Source organism: Eptesicus fuscus, chromosome 2 (genome assembly GCF_027574615.1).
Source record: "Eptesicus fuscus isolate TK198812 chromosome 2, DD_ASM_mEF_20220401, whole genome shotgun sequence".
NCBI lineage: Eukaryota > Metazoa > Chordata > Mammalia > Chiroptera > Vespertilionidae > Eptesicus > Eptesicus fuscus.
Window position 1 is genome coordinate 71,343,835 of NC_072474.1, and position 17,587 is coordinate 71,361,421.

Genomic DNA, 17,587 nt, shown 5'->3' on the forward strand with positions numbered 1-17,587 from the left:
TATCAAATAAATGTTGGTTATTATATCTACTATTATTGTTATTATATGTTGTAAGAACACAAGTAAATGTATGTGTGGCAATTATGGTAGAAGGCAGAGGTGAGAGTGGATGAGGAGAGATTAACCAGGGAACTTATATGCAAATATGCATAGCCCATGGACAATAGTGTGGTGAAGTCCTGGGGGGGGGGGGGGGGGGAGGAGGGGGCGTGCAGATTGGAAGGGATTATGGGGAAAATATTTTCAACACTAAATATAAATTTTTAAAAAATACAACAACAACAACAAAAAAAAAACAAGCAAAGAAATGGGAATGAAGAATCCAAGAAATTTTAAAAAACAGAACATACTTTAGGTAAAGAAAGAATACACATGTCCACTTACTTATATCCAGTTCTTGATGATACATGCACTGGTAACTCTAGAAACTATTTGCAAGGGTAACCTGTACACTCTTTGTAAAGAACCCTTACATTTCCCATGTTTCAAAGTCTTTTAATGGTACAGTTAAAAGCTGCTAAAAATTAATCTGGAATCCCTAAAGGGAAAAAATGTCAAAAAACTCTAGAAGTTTTTGTTTTATTTTATTAGAGGCCCAGTGCATGAAATTTGTGCGCTGGGTGGAGGGTGTCCCTCAGCCCAGCCTGCACTCTCTTCAATATGGGACCCCTCGAGGGATGTCTGACTGCCCGTTTAGGCCCGATCCTTCACCCCCAACTGCCCTCCCTTGCAGGCCTGGTCCCCCCAACTGCCCTCCCTTGAAGGCCTGATCTCTCCCAACTGCCCTCCCCTGCTGGCCATCTTGTGGCTGACATCTTGTGTCTACATGGGGGCAGGATCTTTAACCACATAGGGGGAGCCATCTTGTGTGTTGGGGTGATAGTCAATTTGCATATTACTCTTTTATTAGATAGGATAGAGGCCTGGTACACAGGTGGGGGCTGGATGGTTTGCCCTGAAGGGTGTCCCAGATCAGGGTAGGGGTTCCTATGGGGTGTGGGGTAGCCTGGGCGAGGTGCCTATGGTGGTTTGCAGGCCTGCCACTCCCCCTGGCAACCCAAGTGGAGGCCCTGGGATCTGGAATTTATTTATCTCCTATAATTGAAACTTTGTAGCCTTAAACGGAGGCCAAGGCAGGCTAGGGCTGTGGAAACTTGGCTTCCTCCACCCCTGGGGTCAACTCAAGCCTCCTGCTCTCTCCAGCTCTGTGGCTGCCGCCATTTTTGTTGGGATTTATTTATCTTCTATAATTGAAACTTTGTAGCCTTGAGTGGAGGCCTGGGCCCACCAGGGTGTGCGGAAAGCTTGACTTCCTCTATTGCTGGGGAAACCCAAGCCTCCTGCTCACTCCGTGGCCACAACCATCTTGGTCGGGTTAATTTGCATACTTTCTCCTGATTGGCTGGTGGACGTGGCTTATGGGTATAGCAGAGTGATGGTTAATTTGCATTAACTCTTTTATTAGATAGGATATCTACACATTAAGCACCTAGAATAGTACCTAGCACTTAGCAGAATTCTGATATAAGTATTAAAACAGAAGGTGGAGTCAGTTCTGAATTCTGCCACTAATATGATGTGACCTTGGATTGAATTACATCTCTGTCTCATTTTTATAGCTCCTAGTGCAAGAAATAATAGTTACTATGTATTATTCATAAGTTTCCTCTGGGGTTAAGCACTATTTAAATTTTTTAAAATGAATTAAGGCTCACAGTTAAATGGTCCCATTTTATCATTTTCCAAAACATCACAGGAAAGATATTTTCTCTAAATATCCTTACCTTCCATCTTAATTCAACAATAAAGAATGCCTTAGGAAAAAAAAAAAGAATGCCTTAGGACCCCCTTCTTTATATGAGGATTCCCTAATTTTTTGGAATTGACAGTACAGTCACTGGATATTTACCAAATATTCATGAACTGAATATGACCTGTCCCCACAAACTAAAATACCAGGATCTTTGTAATGGGATAACATTTCTTGATCTAGTAAATTATCTTTCTTTTTTCAGAAAATGTTGCATCAAGTAATTAGACCATTCTGTGCTAACTGCTTTGGAGGAGAAATGTAAAATGAAAAAAGCATGAACAAAGGGCTCCTTTTGGTGTTGGCTTCTAAAACTTAAGCTCTTAGAGGAGCTGATAGTATTCCTAAGGTAGATAAAAATTTGGGAGAAATACTTGGGGGAGAGCAGAGGACATGAGAAGAGGCTAGAAGTAATCCCTGAGACTGAGAGAGATGGACATGGAGGGGAGTAATAAGATATGGTTCCTGGAGGTCAGAGAGAAAGGCTTGTTTGACAGACTCTTTTTCTTGAATAGCATAGGAAAGGTAAAGGAAAAAATTATCTTGAGAGAGGGGTGGGCCCCATGTTCTAACCCAAGAAGGGCTGTGGGAGGGGGCAAGACCCCAGGAAAGAAATGACTATGTGGCATGTCTTAAGCAGCCCCAACCTTGGCAGGTTTATAAAGATAGGGAGAAGCAATGAAATTATTCCAATATCCCCAAGCTTGGTATAGGAGAAACAGGTAACTTGAACAGAACTGAAGGGTTGCCAATAAGATGGAGGGCCACCTCATAGGCAAGCTACATGAAGAAAGAACAGAGGGCCAGCTGGGCAGTAACTCACATCTTGGCAGATAACTGTGTAAACAACTAGGAGGCCAATGGACCCTTCACCCCAAGGGTTGGTAACCCATGTCATGTCTTAGCCAACTCAGAGAAAGCAAGGAGACCCCAAATTGATGAAGATGAAAATTCCTTCTCTTCAGCAGGTTCAAAATTGAACTGAATTTGATTTACAAAATTTAAGGAAAGTTGCATTCTTATATAACTGCTTTGTTTAAAACATACAGATACATACACACCTACATGTATATAAGTATATTAAAACTAATTTTGCTTTGAACATTTATCTACGTTCCACCAAATTTTTGGTAAACCCAGGAGCTTCATAAATGCTTAATACAGTATATCAGGACCCAATATAGCACATATATGAAAATAATAATTTAAATAAATTATTCAGGCTCATTTTCTCTATTATTTATAAATTAAACAATTTTATGAAAATAATGCATATTTAAATGTTTTCAGAAGAAACAAGATCTAAGTGCCATTTTCAAAGTTCACTCCTTTTGATTTCATCATCAGTATCTCACAATGAACATTTGTTCAATTTCTAGCCACAATATTATATATATGCTCATATTTAATGAATATATATCAAATTTATAAATAACTTTTATCTTATTTTATTTCTATTTTTTATTTTTATTTTATTTTTCCATCACCATTTTATCAATAAATTTTACTAGTGATTGTCTTTAAACAATGAAAACTATTTCTGATTAAATAATGTCTCTTTTTTTATTTCACTGCTTTATTCATAGAATTTAATTATATGCCAGCAAATAATGTAAAGAAATGTTAAGATCATCTTGACATATATTATGCTCTTGGAATCAATCATTGTTTTATTCAACCCTTCCACAAATGTTTACTGAGTGTCTGTGTGGTACCAAGAATTATGCTAACGGTATAAGTAAAATCCCTTGTTCCAATACATCATTGTTGAATAACTAAACAGTAAATATTTTCAACATGTACTTCTTAACATGTTTTCAGAAAATCCAATGTATGAGTAGAGATTATAGTGGCATGTGATTATACTACTAGAATTCTGTAGTCTGTAAAAATCTTGGGAAATTAAAAATGCTAGTGAAATTTCATTAATTTGAAAACTCGATAGGCATAGCTGCTTAATGTGTTTCTTTTTTATTCCTTGTCTTTCATAAAATTTAAATGAAACAAAAATTTATAATCTCACTTTCCATTTGATTTACATTATCCTTCCATTTTAATATGCTTTCAGTTTTATATATAGTCATTTAATTATTGAATAATAATTTAATTTAATTATAACTTTGGGAAGGGAGGAAAAAAGAAAAAAAGAAAGACACCATTAAAAAACACATCAATTGCAAAGTGCTTCCTAATTTCAGAAATGCTCCAATGATAAAACAAATGTTCATCTTAGAGTATGGAAGCATGGTATTTTAAAGGCCATATTTTGAAGCTAGTATTTCATTTCCATTCAGCAGGATCATTTGTGCTATTACATTGAGTGTAGAGAACATAAATATAAATGGTCCTGTTCCTTGAAAATCAATAGACATCTTTTGTCAGAGAAAAATCTAGCAACACAGGAAGCTTCACTGATTCAAATAACAAGTCTATTTGAAGCTATCAATTGCTATCAAAATAGATCAGCTTATTTTATTACCCAACAGATCATACATACCTTCTCATACACCCTATTGATTCTGAATATGCATCAAATACATAGATCATTTGTAATGTTTGATGTTCTAGTCTAAATTTAAGAAGTTTTTCAAATAAATTGTAGCAAATTTTATGTTTATCAGTACATACCATAGCAAGCCAACAGAGAAATTATAGCATACTAGGGGCCTGGTACACAAATTCATGCACAGGTGGGGTCCCTCGGGGTGGCCTGCAGAGAACGGGCCCCAGCTTGTGCCCCCAGCCTTGCAGTCCAGCAGCCCCACCTGGCACCCCACTGTGGCCTGGCGCCACCCCCTCACCTGCTCCACCATCCCACCTGAGGGGCGATAGGTCAGGGCCAGGTCCCCCCCCCCCCCTCAGTGCCTGGGAGCCAGGTGGCAGACCCACACCCCCGCCACCACCGTTGGTCATTGTCTGCAGGGCGATCTGTGGGGCAATCGGGTCCCAGCTCACACCCGCCTTGGCCTGATGCGCCTGCTCACCTGCTTCACCATCCCACCGCAGTCCAGCTCTCATCGGGGCCCATCAGGGCTGGCAGTGCCTCCACTGCCACCCACTGCCAGCACCACATGGCTGATGCCTGCCATGCTCTGCATCTCCCCCTGGTGGTCAGTGCAATTCATAGCAAGCGGTCAAACTTCCAAACTCCTGGTCAAACAATTTGCATATTAGGCTTTTATTATATAGGATAATTCTACAAATATAGCTAATAAATTAAGGACATGTTTTAAGAGAACTTAATTCAGTTTAATTCAAAATAACACAAAATATGGTATTCTGGGTACTGGAACAAATCAACAAAGAGATATGTACTTTCAAGCAAATAATTAGAGAATCTAGCCAAGTAGAAACAGTGTATCACACCTGTTCATCAGACACTTTCATATTAACTATTCTTTTAAAGATTGAAATAGTTCTTGATGGTTTGACTCACTGGATAGAGCACCCGCCTGCAGGCCGAAGGGTCCCAAGTTCTATTCAGGTCAAGATCGGGGTATGTGCAAGAAGGCAACCAATCAATGTGTTTCTCTCACATCAGTATTTCTCTCTGTCTTTCTCTCCCTCTTCCACTCTCTAAAAATCAATGGGAACGTATCCTCGAGTAAGGATTTAAATAAATAAATAAATAAATAAATAAATAAATAAATAAATAAAAATATTGAGATATATGAGAGAATACTAGTATACAGTAAAGACTTAAAATTATCTTCTTAACTCTGAATTTGCTAATACCACAGTAATGAGTTACTGGACAAAGCCATGAAATATAAAAGCCCACAAACAAAATGTATTTGCAGGGTTGGCTAAACGCTGTAGGTGATTGACTGGCATATGGTAAATGCACAATAAATATTTGTACAGTGAATGAAAGAATAAGTGAGTGACTCACTCCACATCCCTATATCTTCAAGAGCCAAGTCTCCAAGAGATTAGGTTGGGTAGCATCAGTAAGTGGAAATGAGTCTTTATTCCCAAAAAGAAATACTTAAAAAGAACTTATGAGAGACCAGTCCCTGCTGTCAGCACTTGACACATATGCAAGCATTTAATCCTCACAGCTGAGCCAGGTACCATTATTATGCCCACTTAACAGATGAAGAACTTGAAGTATCAGGTTAAGTAGATTAATTTATTAAAGGGTGCTCTTAACCACTCCACAGAGCTGCATACCTAAGAATCATGGGGCCCACAGATTATTTCAGACTCATAGAACTCCTCCAGGTTCCCTACACATTAACCAAGGTCGGGGGCAGGGCTGACCATATGTGGGTTGTTGGAGTGCTAGAAGGAAGTGTGACTCAAAACTCCTGCTGCAAATTTGACTTAACTGTGCTTAAAAGTAACCTGTCCTTGGGGGAAAAAATATCATCATGAAATTCCACTCAACATTTTAATGATATTTGCTGTTATAATTGAAAATGGGGTTCCCATGAGGAAGTCAGATCTCTTCTCCTACTTTCTTATTACAATCTGAATTTCATCTGAATTTTTATTCTGCCTTTTTTAAAATTTATCTTTATTGTTAAAAGTATTACAGATGCCCCTCCATTTTCCCTATTGACCCCCTCTATGCTAATTCCTGCCCAGGTCTTTACCCTCTCCCCAGGCCTCACCCCACTACTGTCTGTGTCCATTGGCTATGCATATATGCACATAAATTCTTTGGTTATTCTCTTCCCACCACACATACCCCCTTCCCTCTGAGATTCCTCAGTCTGTTCCATGTCTCTGGATCTATTTTGTTCCTCAGTTTATTCTGACTTTTGAAGGCCACCTGGCTCCTCACTCTTAAATACAAAACAACTCTCACTCTTGACTGTGGGCTCCTGGAGAACTGAGACCCTCCGTCTTGATTCTTACACTATCCCCAGTGAGTAGAATACTGGGCATTCAATAAGTATTTGTTAAATGAGTGAGTAGATATATAGCAATGTTTGATGAATTAATCGAAGAAAACATGTAAACTTATTTTTAGAAAACTAAGCCATTCTCTTCTGTTTTCTCTTCTTACTAGAAAACAAATACATTTAATAGAGAGCAATATTATCGCCAGTATTTATTTTTTCAAAGTAGTTGCTTGAAAAGCTAGGAGCCAGATGTGGACTCTGGGGTGATGGGGGTTGGGGGTAGGGGAGATAAGGGAAGGAAGGAGGGCTTACAGAATTATTTATTTTATTTTATTTTTTATTGATTTCAGAGAGGAAGGAAGAGGGAGAGAGAGAGAAACATCAATGATGAGAGAGAATCAATGATAGACTGCATCCTGCATGCCATCTACTAAGGATTGAGCCCACAACCAGGGCATATGTCCTTGAGCGGAATCGAACCCAGGACCCTTCAGTCCACAGGCTGATGCTCTAACCACTGAGCCAAACCAGCTAGAACCCCAGTATATTTTTTGTTGTTAATCCTCACCAGAAGATATTTTTTCCATTGATTTTAGAGAGAGTGGAAGGGCGGGGGAGAGACAGAGAGGGAGAAACATCAATATGAGAGAGACACCCCCGCAATATGACTGGCCCCTCATGTACCCATTGTCCGAGGGAGAAATTAAAACCATGACCCTTCAGTTCGAGTGCCGGCATTCTAACTACTAAGCCAAACTGGCTAGGGCTATCCCTAGTATTTTATTAATCAATTTACTGCATGCAGAACCAAATGATTTGATCCCTATATATGGCAAATCACCACCTGAATTTTATGAAATAAATTTATTTTTTATTAAGGTATAGTTGGCTTCTAGTATGATCATTTCAGGAATACAACATAGTGATTTGACATTTATATATCTTGCTGTGTGATCACCATATTAAGTCTAGTGACCATCTGTCACCGGGCAAAGTTATCACATTATTATTAACTATATTCCCCTTTACCTCTTTCACCCATCCCTCCACCTCCCTCCCCTCTGGCAACCATAAATTTGTTCTTTGTTTCTATGAGTCTGTTTTAGTTTTGTTCTGTTTTCATTTGTTTTGTTGTTTATATTTGTGGGGGGGGTTATTCAACATATAAGTGAAATGACTTATTTCACTTAGCATAATGCCCTATAAGTCCATCCATGTTGTGGCAAATGGTAAGATTTCATTCTTTTTATGGCTAAATAATTTTCCACTGCATATATGTACTACATCTTCTTTAGCCATTCATCTATTGATGGACATCTAGGTGGCTTCCATATCTTGGCTATTGTAAATAATGATGCAATGAATGTAGAGGTACATAACTCTTTTCAAATTAGTGTTTTTATTTTCTATAGATAAATACCCAGAAGTAGAAATGCTGGGTCATATGGTAGTTCTATTTTTAGTTTTGTGAGGACTCTCCATACTGTTTTCCATAATGGCTACACCAATTTGCAGTCCTACCAGCAGTGGATTAGGGTGCTCTTTCCTCCACATCCTTCCCAACACTTGTCATATGTTGGGTTTTTGAATAATAGCCATTCTAACTATTGGGAAGTATCTTATTGTGGTTTTGAATTGCATTTTCCTAATGATTAGTGATGTAGAGTATCTTTTCATAGGACTGTTGGCCGTCTGTGTGTGTTCTTTGGATAAATGTTTCTTCATGTCCTCTGCCCATGTATTGATTGGATTTGTGTGTGTGTGTGTGTGTGTGTGTGTGTGTGTGTGTTATTGAGTTATATGTGTTCCTTATATGTTTTGGATATCAACCCCTTATCATTTATCTTCTCTCATTTATTAGGTTACTTCTTCATTTTGTTGATGGTTTTCTTCAATGTGAAGAAGCTTTTTAGTTTGATATAGTTTCATATGTTTACTTTTGCTTTTGTATCCCTTGCTTGAGGATATATTAAGACTGATGTCAAATAGTTTGCTATCCATGTCTTCTAAGACATTTATGGTTTGAGGTCTTACATTTAAGTCTTTAATCCATTTTAGTTTAGCTTGTAGATGGTGTAAGAGAGTGGTCCAGTTTTAATTTTTGCATTTGTCTATCCAGTTTTCCCAGAGCTACTTGGTGAAGGGACTATCTTTTCTCCATTTGATACTTTTGCTCCTTTTTCTTAGATTAATTGGTCATATAAGCGAGGGTTTATTTCTGCACTATGTACTATGTTCCAAATTTATTTTTATTTAATTTCATTCTGTTCAATATTATCTTTGGCTAAAAGCATAACTGAATATGATTTAATTTTGTATATTTTAAAGCTTGCCATTTAAACCCACAAATAAAAAAGAAATAATTTGTTAAACCATGAGTATTTATTTGTAGTTCAAAATGTAATCCACATAATTTAATTGAATAGGCCCTAGTCTTTTATTCCAGGACCAAATAATGATTACAATAAAGATTTATAACAATGCAACATAATATCTTGTATAATGTTAAATATAATTCTTCCAACAGCACTGGGAGACTATGAGAATAATCAAAAGAGAAGAACAAACTTGACTGAGGTTGAAATGTGAATGAGTGGTAGAGCCAAGACAAAATCCCTGGTTCTTCTAAGTTGGAGGTCTAGTTGCTTTCCATTATCCTACTCTTCATTTAAAATATCTAAATAGAGAATCTATGAAAGAAGAAAAAGATTTACCTACTACTAACACAAATATATCAAGAAAAAAACATGACTTATTCTGGTGGCAGGTAAAAGAATAAAATCAGGAGATAATAATTGTGTTTTGGTTATGCCTTGTAAAGTAGAAAGGCAAGTTTGTTTTTTTAGAAACATTAAAAGAAAATTGAGAAGCATTCACATTAAAACTGGGGAAAGGCCCTAACCAGTTTGGTTCAGTGGATAGAGCGTCAGTCTTTGGACTGAAAGGTCCCGGGTTCAATTCCTAGTCAAGACACATGCCTGGGTTGTGGGCTTGATCCCTAGTAGGGGGTATGCAAGAGGCAGACAATCAATGATTATTTGTCTCTTATCACTGATATTTCTATATCTCTCTCCCTCTCTCTCTGAAATCAGTAAAAATATTTTTTTAAAAACTGGAAAAAGGATATTCAAATGAACTTTAAGAGATGCTCACTGAGTAAATGAGTTTTAAGAAGGTTTAACCTCAACCATATAGTATTGATATGTTTTCAAGGAAAGATTCATCTTTGTTAACCAGTGAGATTTTTGTTAAAAGTGAGCTATCTAGTTTATAGAGTAAAATTGGGTCTATTTATGTTTTAGCACTTAGAAACTGAACACACAAAAAAAGCCTGAGTTTGGCAATCAAGTCACAAGCCTAATCCTGTTATAGGCACACAGACCATTGTAGATGCCTAATAACTGTGTTAGGCCACCTGCCATTGAGTTGAGTAAATTGAATTAAAATTAAACTCTAAATATAACAATTTAAAATGGCAAGGCATGAGGAAAAGCCAATTTATAGTCACTCAGCTATAAGAACCAAGTAATCTATAGTGGAATATGATTACCTGAACCTAGAGGGGAAAAAATTAATGATTTATATGTGGATGATGGGGCTCAGATTAATAAATTTGTACTTTACTGAGAGTCAAGGTTACCATGTTCCTCTAAACAAATTCTAAAGCCCACGCATGGTAACCTTTGAAATTTTAACAGCACATCACCAGGCTTGCACTGATTGCTTCAGTTTGCTTGCCACTGGTCATAGAACTTTGAACTGGCCATTTTTGTTTGGAAAACTTAGAGATAATGTATCTCTTTAAGTTAAACAAACACTTGGATATACCCACATGTTTTTTAATGAGCGTTGTCCCCTACCTATAAACAGAAATTTTCATTGGTAAGAGATAGTCAAACTAAATCTAATATTCCTTGGGCTGAATAAAAACGCATGTATTTCCTATATTTTTCTTTTACCCACACTGTATAAGAAAAGATGTCAATACCTCTCTGTTTTATTCTTCAGAATTATGGGATCTGGAATTACACCTATTTAAAATTAATCTTAAAATATCTTATTAAAATGTAAATATAATAAAAATTTATCTTTTGCTTTGTAATATTCTTTTTTTTAATTTCTTTATTGATTAAGGTATTGCATATGTGCCCTTACCCCCCTCCATTACACCCCCATCCCCCCTACTCATGCCCTCACCACCCTGTTGTCTGTGCCCATTGGTTAGGCTTATATGCATGCATACAAGTCCTTTGGTTGATCTCTCCCCCTTACCATCACCCTCCCCTTCCTTCCCTCTATAATATTCTTTATTGAAATACAGAGGAGTTCATAAGTAAATTTCTGATAGTATAATTCTATTTTTCTATTAAATTTTATGAAAACATCAGACACATTTTTATAGGGAAAAATATGACCCCTTGATAAACTAAAGCTATAGTAGTATATTATCTAATTCCATATTTAGCTATAACAAAGTTTAAATTGTCCAATTAAATAAATAAAATTAATTTCCCATAAGCTTTGATAATAATGTTCAGAATATGTATTCTATTATTGGCCAATAATTACTTTTTGCATTAAAAATACTAAAGAGAAAATAAAGAGACAGGTTAAATTCTGACACTATTCATTTGTTTTCTTATTGAGGTTTTATTGAGATGTGCTTTTTATTTGTTTGTTTGTTTTTCCAAAGCAGCTGCCTTTAATTGGCTGGCACAGGACAGCAGGGTTCTCAGCTAGGAGCCATGAGGCTTCTGCTTTTTGTCGAAGTTTTTGTATAGCTTCAGTCTTGTTTAGAAGTGGGTGGAGGGTAGAATAAATTCTAATACTAACAATGCAGACATTGACTTATTTCAAACCCCAAGATAATGTTGTGGTCAATCATAGGATAATTCAGGGAACTATTCTTAGTGCCTTTTCATTTCCTAAATTTTAACTCAGTCACGAGCAAAGATCCTATCTAATAATAGACAAATATGCAAATTGGCCATACCTCTGACACACCCACAAGCCACGCCCACCATCCAATCAGAGCGAGTATGCAAATTAACCCAAACCAAGATGGCTACAGTCACAGAGCAAGGTTTCCTAGGTAACAGAGGAAGCCAAGCTTTCTGCCTACCTTTGCCAGGCCTAAGCCTCCACTCAAGCTACAAAGTTTCAATTATAGAAGGTAAACAAATTCAAACAAATGGCCGCAGAATGGAGCTTGAGAGAGCAGGCCAGGGTTGCCGGCGGCAACAGGGGAAGCAAAGCTTTCCGCACACCCTGGCTGGGCCCACCCGCTTAAGGCAACAAAGTTTCAATTATAACCCCAACACAAATGGCTGCCGGCCTCGGAGGGAGCCCTAGGCTTGGCTCCGCTCCAGGCTACAAAGTTTCAATTGTAGAAGGAAAATAAATTCCAGATACCCAGGCCTCCGCTTGGGTTGCCAGGGAGTGTGGCCAGCCTGCAAACCACCACAGGCCTCTCGCTCAGGCCGCCCCACACCCCAAGGGAACCCCCACCTGATCTGGGACACCCTTCAGGGCAAACCAGCTGGCCCCCACCCCTGTACCAGGCCTCTATCCTATCTAATAAAAGAGTAATATGCAGATTGATCATCACTGCAACACACAATATAGCTGCCCCCATGTGGTCAAAGATCCTGCCCCCATGTGGACACAAGATGGCCACCACAAGATGGCCAGCAGGAGAGGGCAGTTGGGAGGCACCCGGCCTGCAAGGGAGGGCAGTTGAGAGGGACCAGGCCTGCAAGGGAGAGCAGTTGGAGGTGATCAACCCTGCAGGAGAGGGCAGTTAGGGGTGACCAGGCTGGCAGAGGAGGGAAGTTGGGGGCAAACAGGCTGGCAGCAGAGTGGTTAGGGGGTGATAGGCTGGCAGGCAGAAGCGGATAGGGGCAATCAGGAAGGCAGGCAGGCAAGCAGTTGGGAGCCAGCAGTCCTGGATTGTGAGAGGGATGTCCGACTGCCCGTTTAGGGGTCCCATATTGGAGAGGGTACAGGCTGGGCTGAGGGACAACCCCCCTCCGTGCACGAATTTCGTGCACCAGGCCTCTAGTATGATATAAAATACAAGGTCCAGCCTGTACATCTATTTGATATAGGGCAAGAATGTGATAAGCCCATAACATGACAAGAGCAGATATTCAGTGGGAGGTCCTTCTCTCTACACCTCAATTTAACATAAACTATATTAAAACACATTGTTCAAACACATATGTATTCATGTTGTTTACCCTGCAATAAAGAGTGTTCGGAAAGCATTTGAATTTGCATGTTATTGGGTGGAGCACCCTGTCCATTTACTAGAGGAAGTCACTCCCAATAGTTTTACACTGAGCCTATTTTGGCCATTTGGGTCACACCTGCCTGGTCTTGGTGGACAGGTGATTTTCTAATCTTTGTTTCAAGCTGATGGACATTCCATCAGAGCAAAGATATGGACATTCCATCAGAGCAATCTGAGAAAGATCCTCTTCTATCAAGACAACTAGAGAAATTGTTTGTTTTAAAATCTGGAAACATTTATAATTTTATAATGCCCCCAATTAAAAAAAATAAAGAACAGCCAATCAAGGGAGTGTCTGGAACCCTGGAGTTCTGCAACTTTCACTCCTGCTGTGGAAAAGGCGTCCTGAGAGTAGAGGACTAAGAGTAACAGAATGCAAAACTGGAAAGTCCTGAGGCCTCCCCACTCCTGCAAGGCAGATGAACCAACATATAGAGCTCAGTTCTTAACTAGAATATTCAGCTGATCTTGTTGTGAGATTCTATCACCGGAAAGTGTGCCATAGCCTTGGGCCTCCATGCACAATGACCTGATAACTCATTTCCCTGTTCAGTTTCCTCCAAATAACTTCTGTCTCAACCACTGCTTTGACACTGAAACTCAAGTATTCAACCTCGTAGGAAAACATTTCCTATATATTTCATGCATATGAAAGGACTCAGTCAATGACATTTATTTGCCCCGGTTATGTTTATCTCCATGAAAATATATTACCTAGTTCCACATTTGCTTAATTGCTGACAACACTTTTTTTTAAATCTCCTAACCAAAGGCTTCTTTGCCTTCTATTGATTCCGTCAGAAATCATTTCTTTCTTTCATTCTCTCTCATTTCTATTTTGTTGTAAATGTGTTAATGTGTATACACATTTCAAACCACAAGTAATCTTGCACATTACTCCTACAAATACTGCCCCACAGCGTCATGTGCAATCACTATTCTGCTCAAACATTTATAGAGACTTTTTTTCTATAAAATAAAATCCAAACTAAAAATGTACTGGGCTCTGGAACATAAAGGAAAGCAGCACCTCTTCAACTTTTTAAAAATGTAAATCTCCTTTTTCTCACTTGCATGGAGAGAATTTCCTCTCTCTGACCTTTAATTACTTCTAAGTTTGATATCCAATGGGATTTTAAAATATCTGGCCTTGCAGAAAAGAGTGTAAATGTAATGTAACCAATATCATTTGCCATTCTGAAGCCTTTGGATGAATGTGAACCAAAGTAACACATGTGTGATCCTATTGCTACTCTAGTGGAATGGGTCTCAATCTTTTATGAGTCTACAATCATCAAGGGGGTAATAGAATAATTCTTAATGAATTATATTCTTTCAGCAACATTTCACACAATGATTTAATGCTGATTTTAACATGATCTTCAATGCTGAAATGCATTAGTGCATCAATTCAGTGAATACCATGCCCTGTACAAGGAAAGAAAAAAGCCCTTATATACACATATGAAATGTTCTCTAAGGTATATACTTTATGGGAAAAAAGTAAAGTGTATAGAAAAGGAAAATAAGAAAGAGTGTATAATATGCTACCACTTAAGTTTTTAAAAAGGGTGCATTAATACTTATAAGCGTTGACTAATTTACTATAAAATAATCTGAATCGATTCAAACAATCTGGAAGGATATGCTAGAAAATGGTAACATTGATTGGCTCCTGGGAGAGGAGCTGGTTGACTATGGAGCAGTTATAGAATAAATAGTTTTTATTAAATACTCACTTATGCCTCTGTAAAAATTTGAATCATATTAATGTACAATCTATTAAAAATAATTGTGATTAGAATTGAACAAATATTTTTAAATAATTAAAATTGATCAAATATTTAAGATATGAAGTAGTCTTTTGTGAATCTTAGAACTGGCAAATTTTACCACATCATCCTATTAATCCTAGAGACATTAAATGATGTCTGAAATCACATATTTCAGATGCCTTTTCATTTAGTTGACAGGAGAAAATGTCTTCTATTTCTGGAAAAAAGCTGCTGTTGGGCTTGGTCCATACACTGACCTGCCTTAAGTCACTCTGGTTTAAGCAGCTGGGGAGAATGAGAAACTTCAGGAGTATCCTTCAGAAATTATGTGTATCTTTGAAGTTTTTAAACTCAACATTAAGTCTCAATCATTGCACATAATATTTTTCAATCTATAAGCACTGATGGCTGGTAGAAATAATATTAAAAAAACAGTGAAAACAAAACAGAAAATTTACCTTTTGCAACAGTTATTGTCATTCTAGTCAGAAACAAACCAACTAGTTATATTGATGTACATTTTATGGAACAGCCTCTTTAAGATTATGTGGTTCCTCAGACAGATATCCTCTCTATTCATCCTTGTAGCATCCAGTACCCAGAACAGTGATTTTTAGGTTATGCTTCCTGAAGGCTTGGGGTGCTTCAGACATTCAGCACATGCTTGATTTGATTTATTTATTTTTAAATATATAGAGTTTAACCTCCTGTATATATATGGGATATATGTCTGTGTGTTATATCCCTTATATATAATATGTATATACATAATTGTGTGTGTGTGTGTGTGTATATATATATATATATATATATACATACATATATATATAAACACATTTTAAAATAATGTTTTATATCCAATTTAGAGATTTCTTTTTTAATCTTTATTGTTCAGATTATTACAGATGTTCCTCTTTTTTCCTGCCATAGCTCCCCTCCACCCGGTTCCCACCCCACCCAAGACCCTCACCCCCACCCCCACTGTCCTTGTCCATAGGTGTAAGATCTTTGTCCAATCTCTTCCCCCACCCTCCACACACCCTTCCCTCTGAGAATTGGCAGTCCATTCCATTTCCATGCCCCTGATTCTATTACATTCATCAGTTTATTCTGTTCATTGGATTTTTTTATTCCGTTGACTTATAGATTTACTTGATAGATATATATTTGTTGTCACTTTGTTGTTAAGAATTTTTTATCTTTACCTTTTTCTTCTTCTTCCTCTTCTTAAAGAATACCCTTCAGCATTTCATGTAATCCTGGTTTGGTGGTGATGAACTCCTTTATCTATTTCTTGTCTGTGAAGCTCTTTATCTGACCTTCAATTCTAAATGATAGCTTTGCTGGGTAGAGTAATCTTGGTTGTAGGTTCTTGCTTTTCATCACTTTGAATATTGCTTGCCACTCCCTTCTGGCCTGCATAGTTTCTGTTGAGAAATCAGCTGACAGTTGTATGGGTACTCCCTTGTAGGTAACTGACTGTTTTTCTCTTGCTGCTTGTAAGATTCTCTCTTTGTCTTTTGCCCTTGGCATTTTAATTATGATGTGTCTTGGTGTGGTCCTCTTTGGATTCCTCTTGTTTGGGGTTCTCTGCACTTCCTGGACTTGTAAGTCTATTTCTTTCACCAGGTAGGGGAAGTTTTCTGTCATTATTTCTTCAAATAGATTTTCAATATCTTGCTCTCTCTCTTCTTCAGGCACCCCCATAATTTGGATTTTGGTATGCTTGAAGTTGTCCCAGAGGCTCCTTACACTATCTTCAAATTTTGGATTCTTTTTTCTTTTTGCTCTTCTGGTTGGGTGTTTTTTGCTTCCTCATATTTTAAATCTTTGACTTGATTCTTGGGATCCTCTACTCTACTGTTGAATCTCTGTATATTATTCTTTATTTCAGTCAGTGTATGCTTAATTTTTGACTGGTCCTTTTCCATTTTTTTGACATTCTCACTAAGATCCTTGAAGGTCTAAGTTCCTCGGAGGTTTCTAGAAGATTCTTGAGTAACCTTATAACTGTGGTTTTGAACTCTATATCCAGTATTTTGCTTTCATCCATTACTTTCATTTGTGACATGTTTCTTTGTCTCTGCATTTTGGCTGCTTCCTTGTGTTTGTTCCTATGTATTGGGTAGCTGCTAAGTCTCCTTGACTTGATAGAGTGGCCTCGTGTGGTAGATGTCCTGTAGGGCCCAGTGGCTCAGCCTCCCCAATCACCTGAGGTGGACACTCTTGGTGCACCCCTTTGTGGGCTGTGTACACAGTCTTGTTGTAGTTAAGTCTTGATTGCTGTTGGTATCATTGGAAGGAATTGACCTCCAGGCCAATTGGCTGTGAGGACCAGCTGTGTCTACAATGGAAGAGCTGCTGTGGCAGGACTTGCTTCAGTGGGGCTTTGGTGCTCACTTAGTCTGCTCCTTGAGTGTGTCACTTATGGATGTGAATAATTATAATCTGGTATGGTCTCGCACTGACCACTGGGTACACTGGCCCTTGTATCTCCAAGCAGTCATCCACTGCCTGTGGCCACCTAGTAGGAGCTACAGAGAGATATGCAGATTCCTCCTCTTTGTATTGGGTTTGGAAAGGCCCAGCTGTGAAGCAAGGCAGGCTACTGCTGCAGGCCTGACCCAGCCTGCTGTCAGTTTGACAGGTTTTAGACTGAGACAGGATAGGCCATTCATATGCAAAAGCTGCTGTGCACAGCTTGGGTGGGGTTGTAAATTGGGAAGGGCAGGGTCTCAGGGAATCACCAGGGCAGAGCAAACAGTAATGGCTGCCAGTCAGCCCTGTACTGGAGAGGTCCTGGCGCAGGAACAATGACTGCAGTGAGCACCTCTGTCTTAAAGAAAGCCTCTCTCACGTT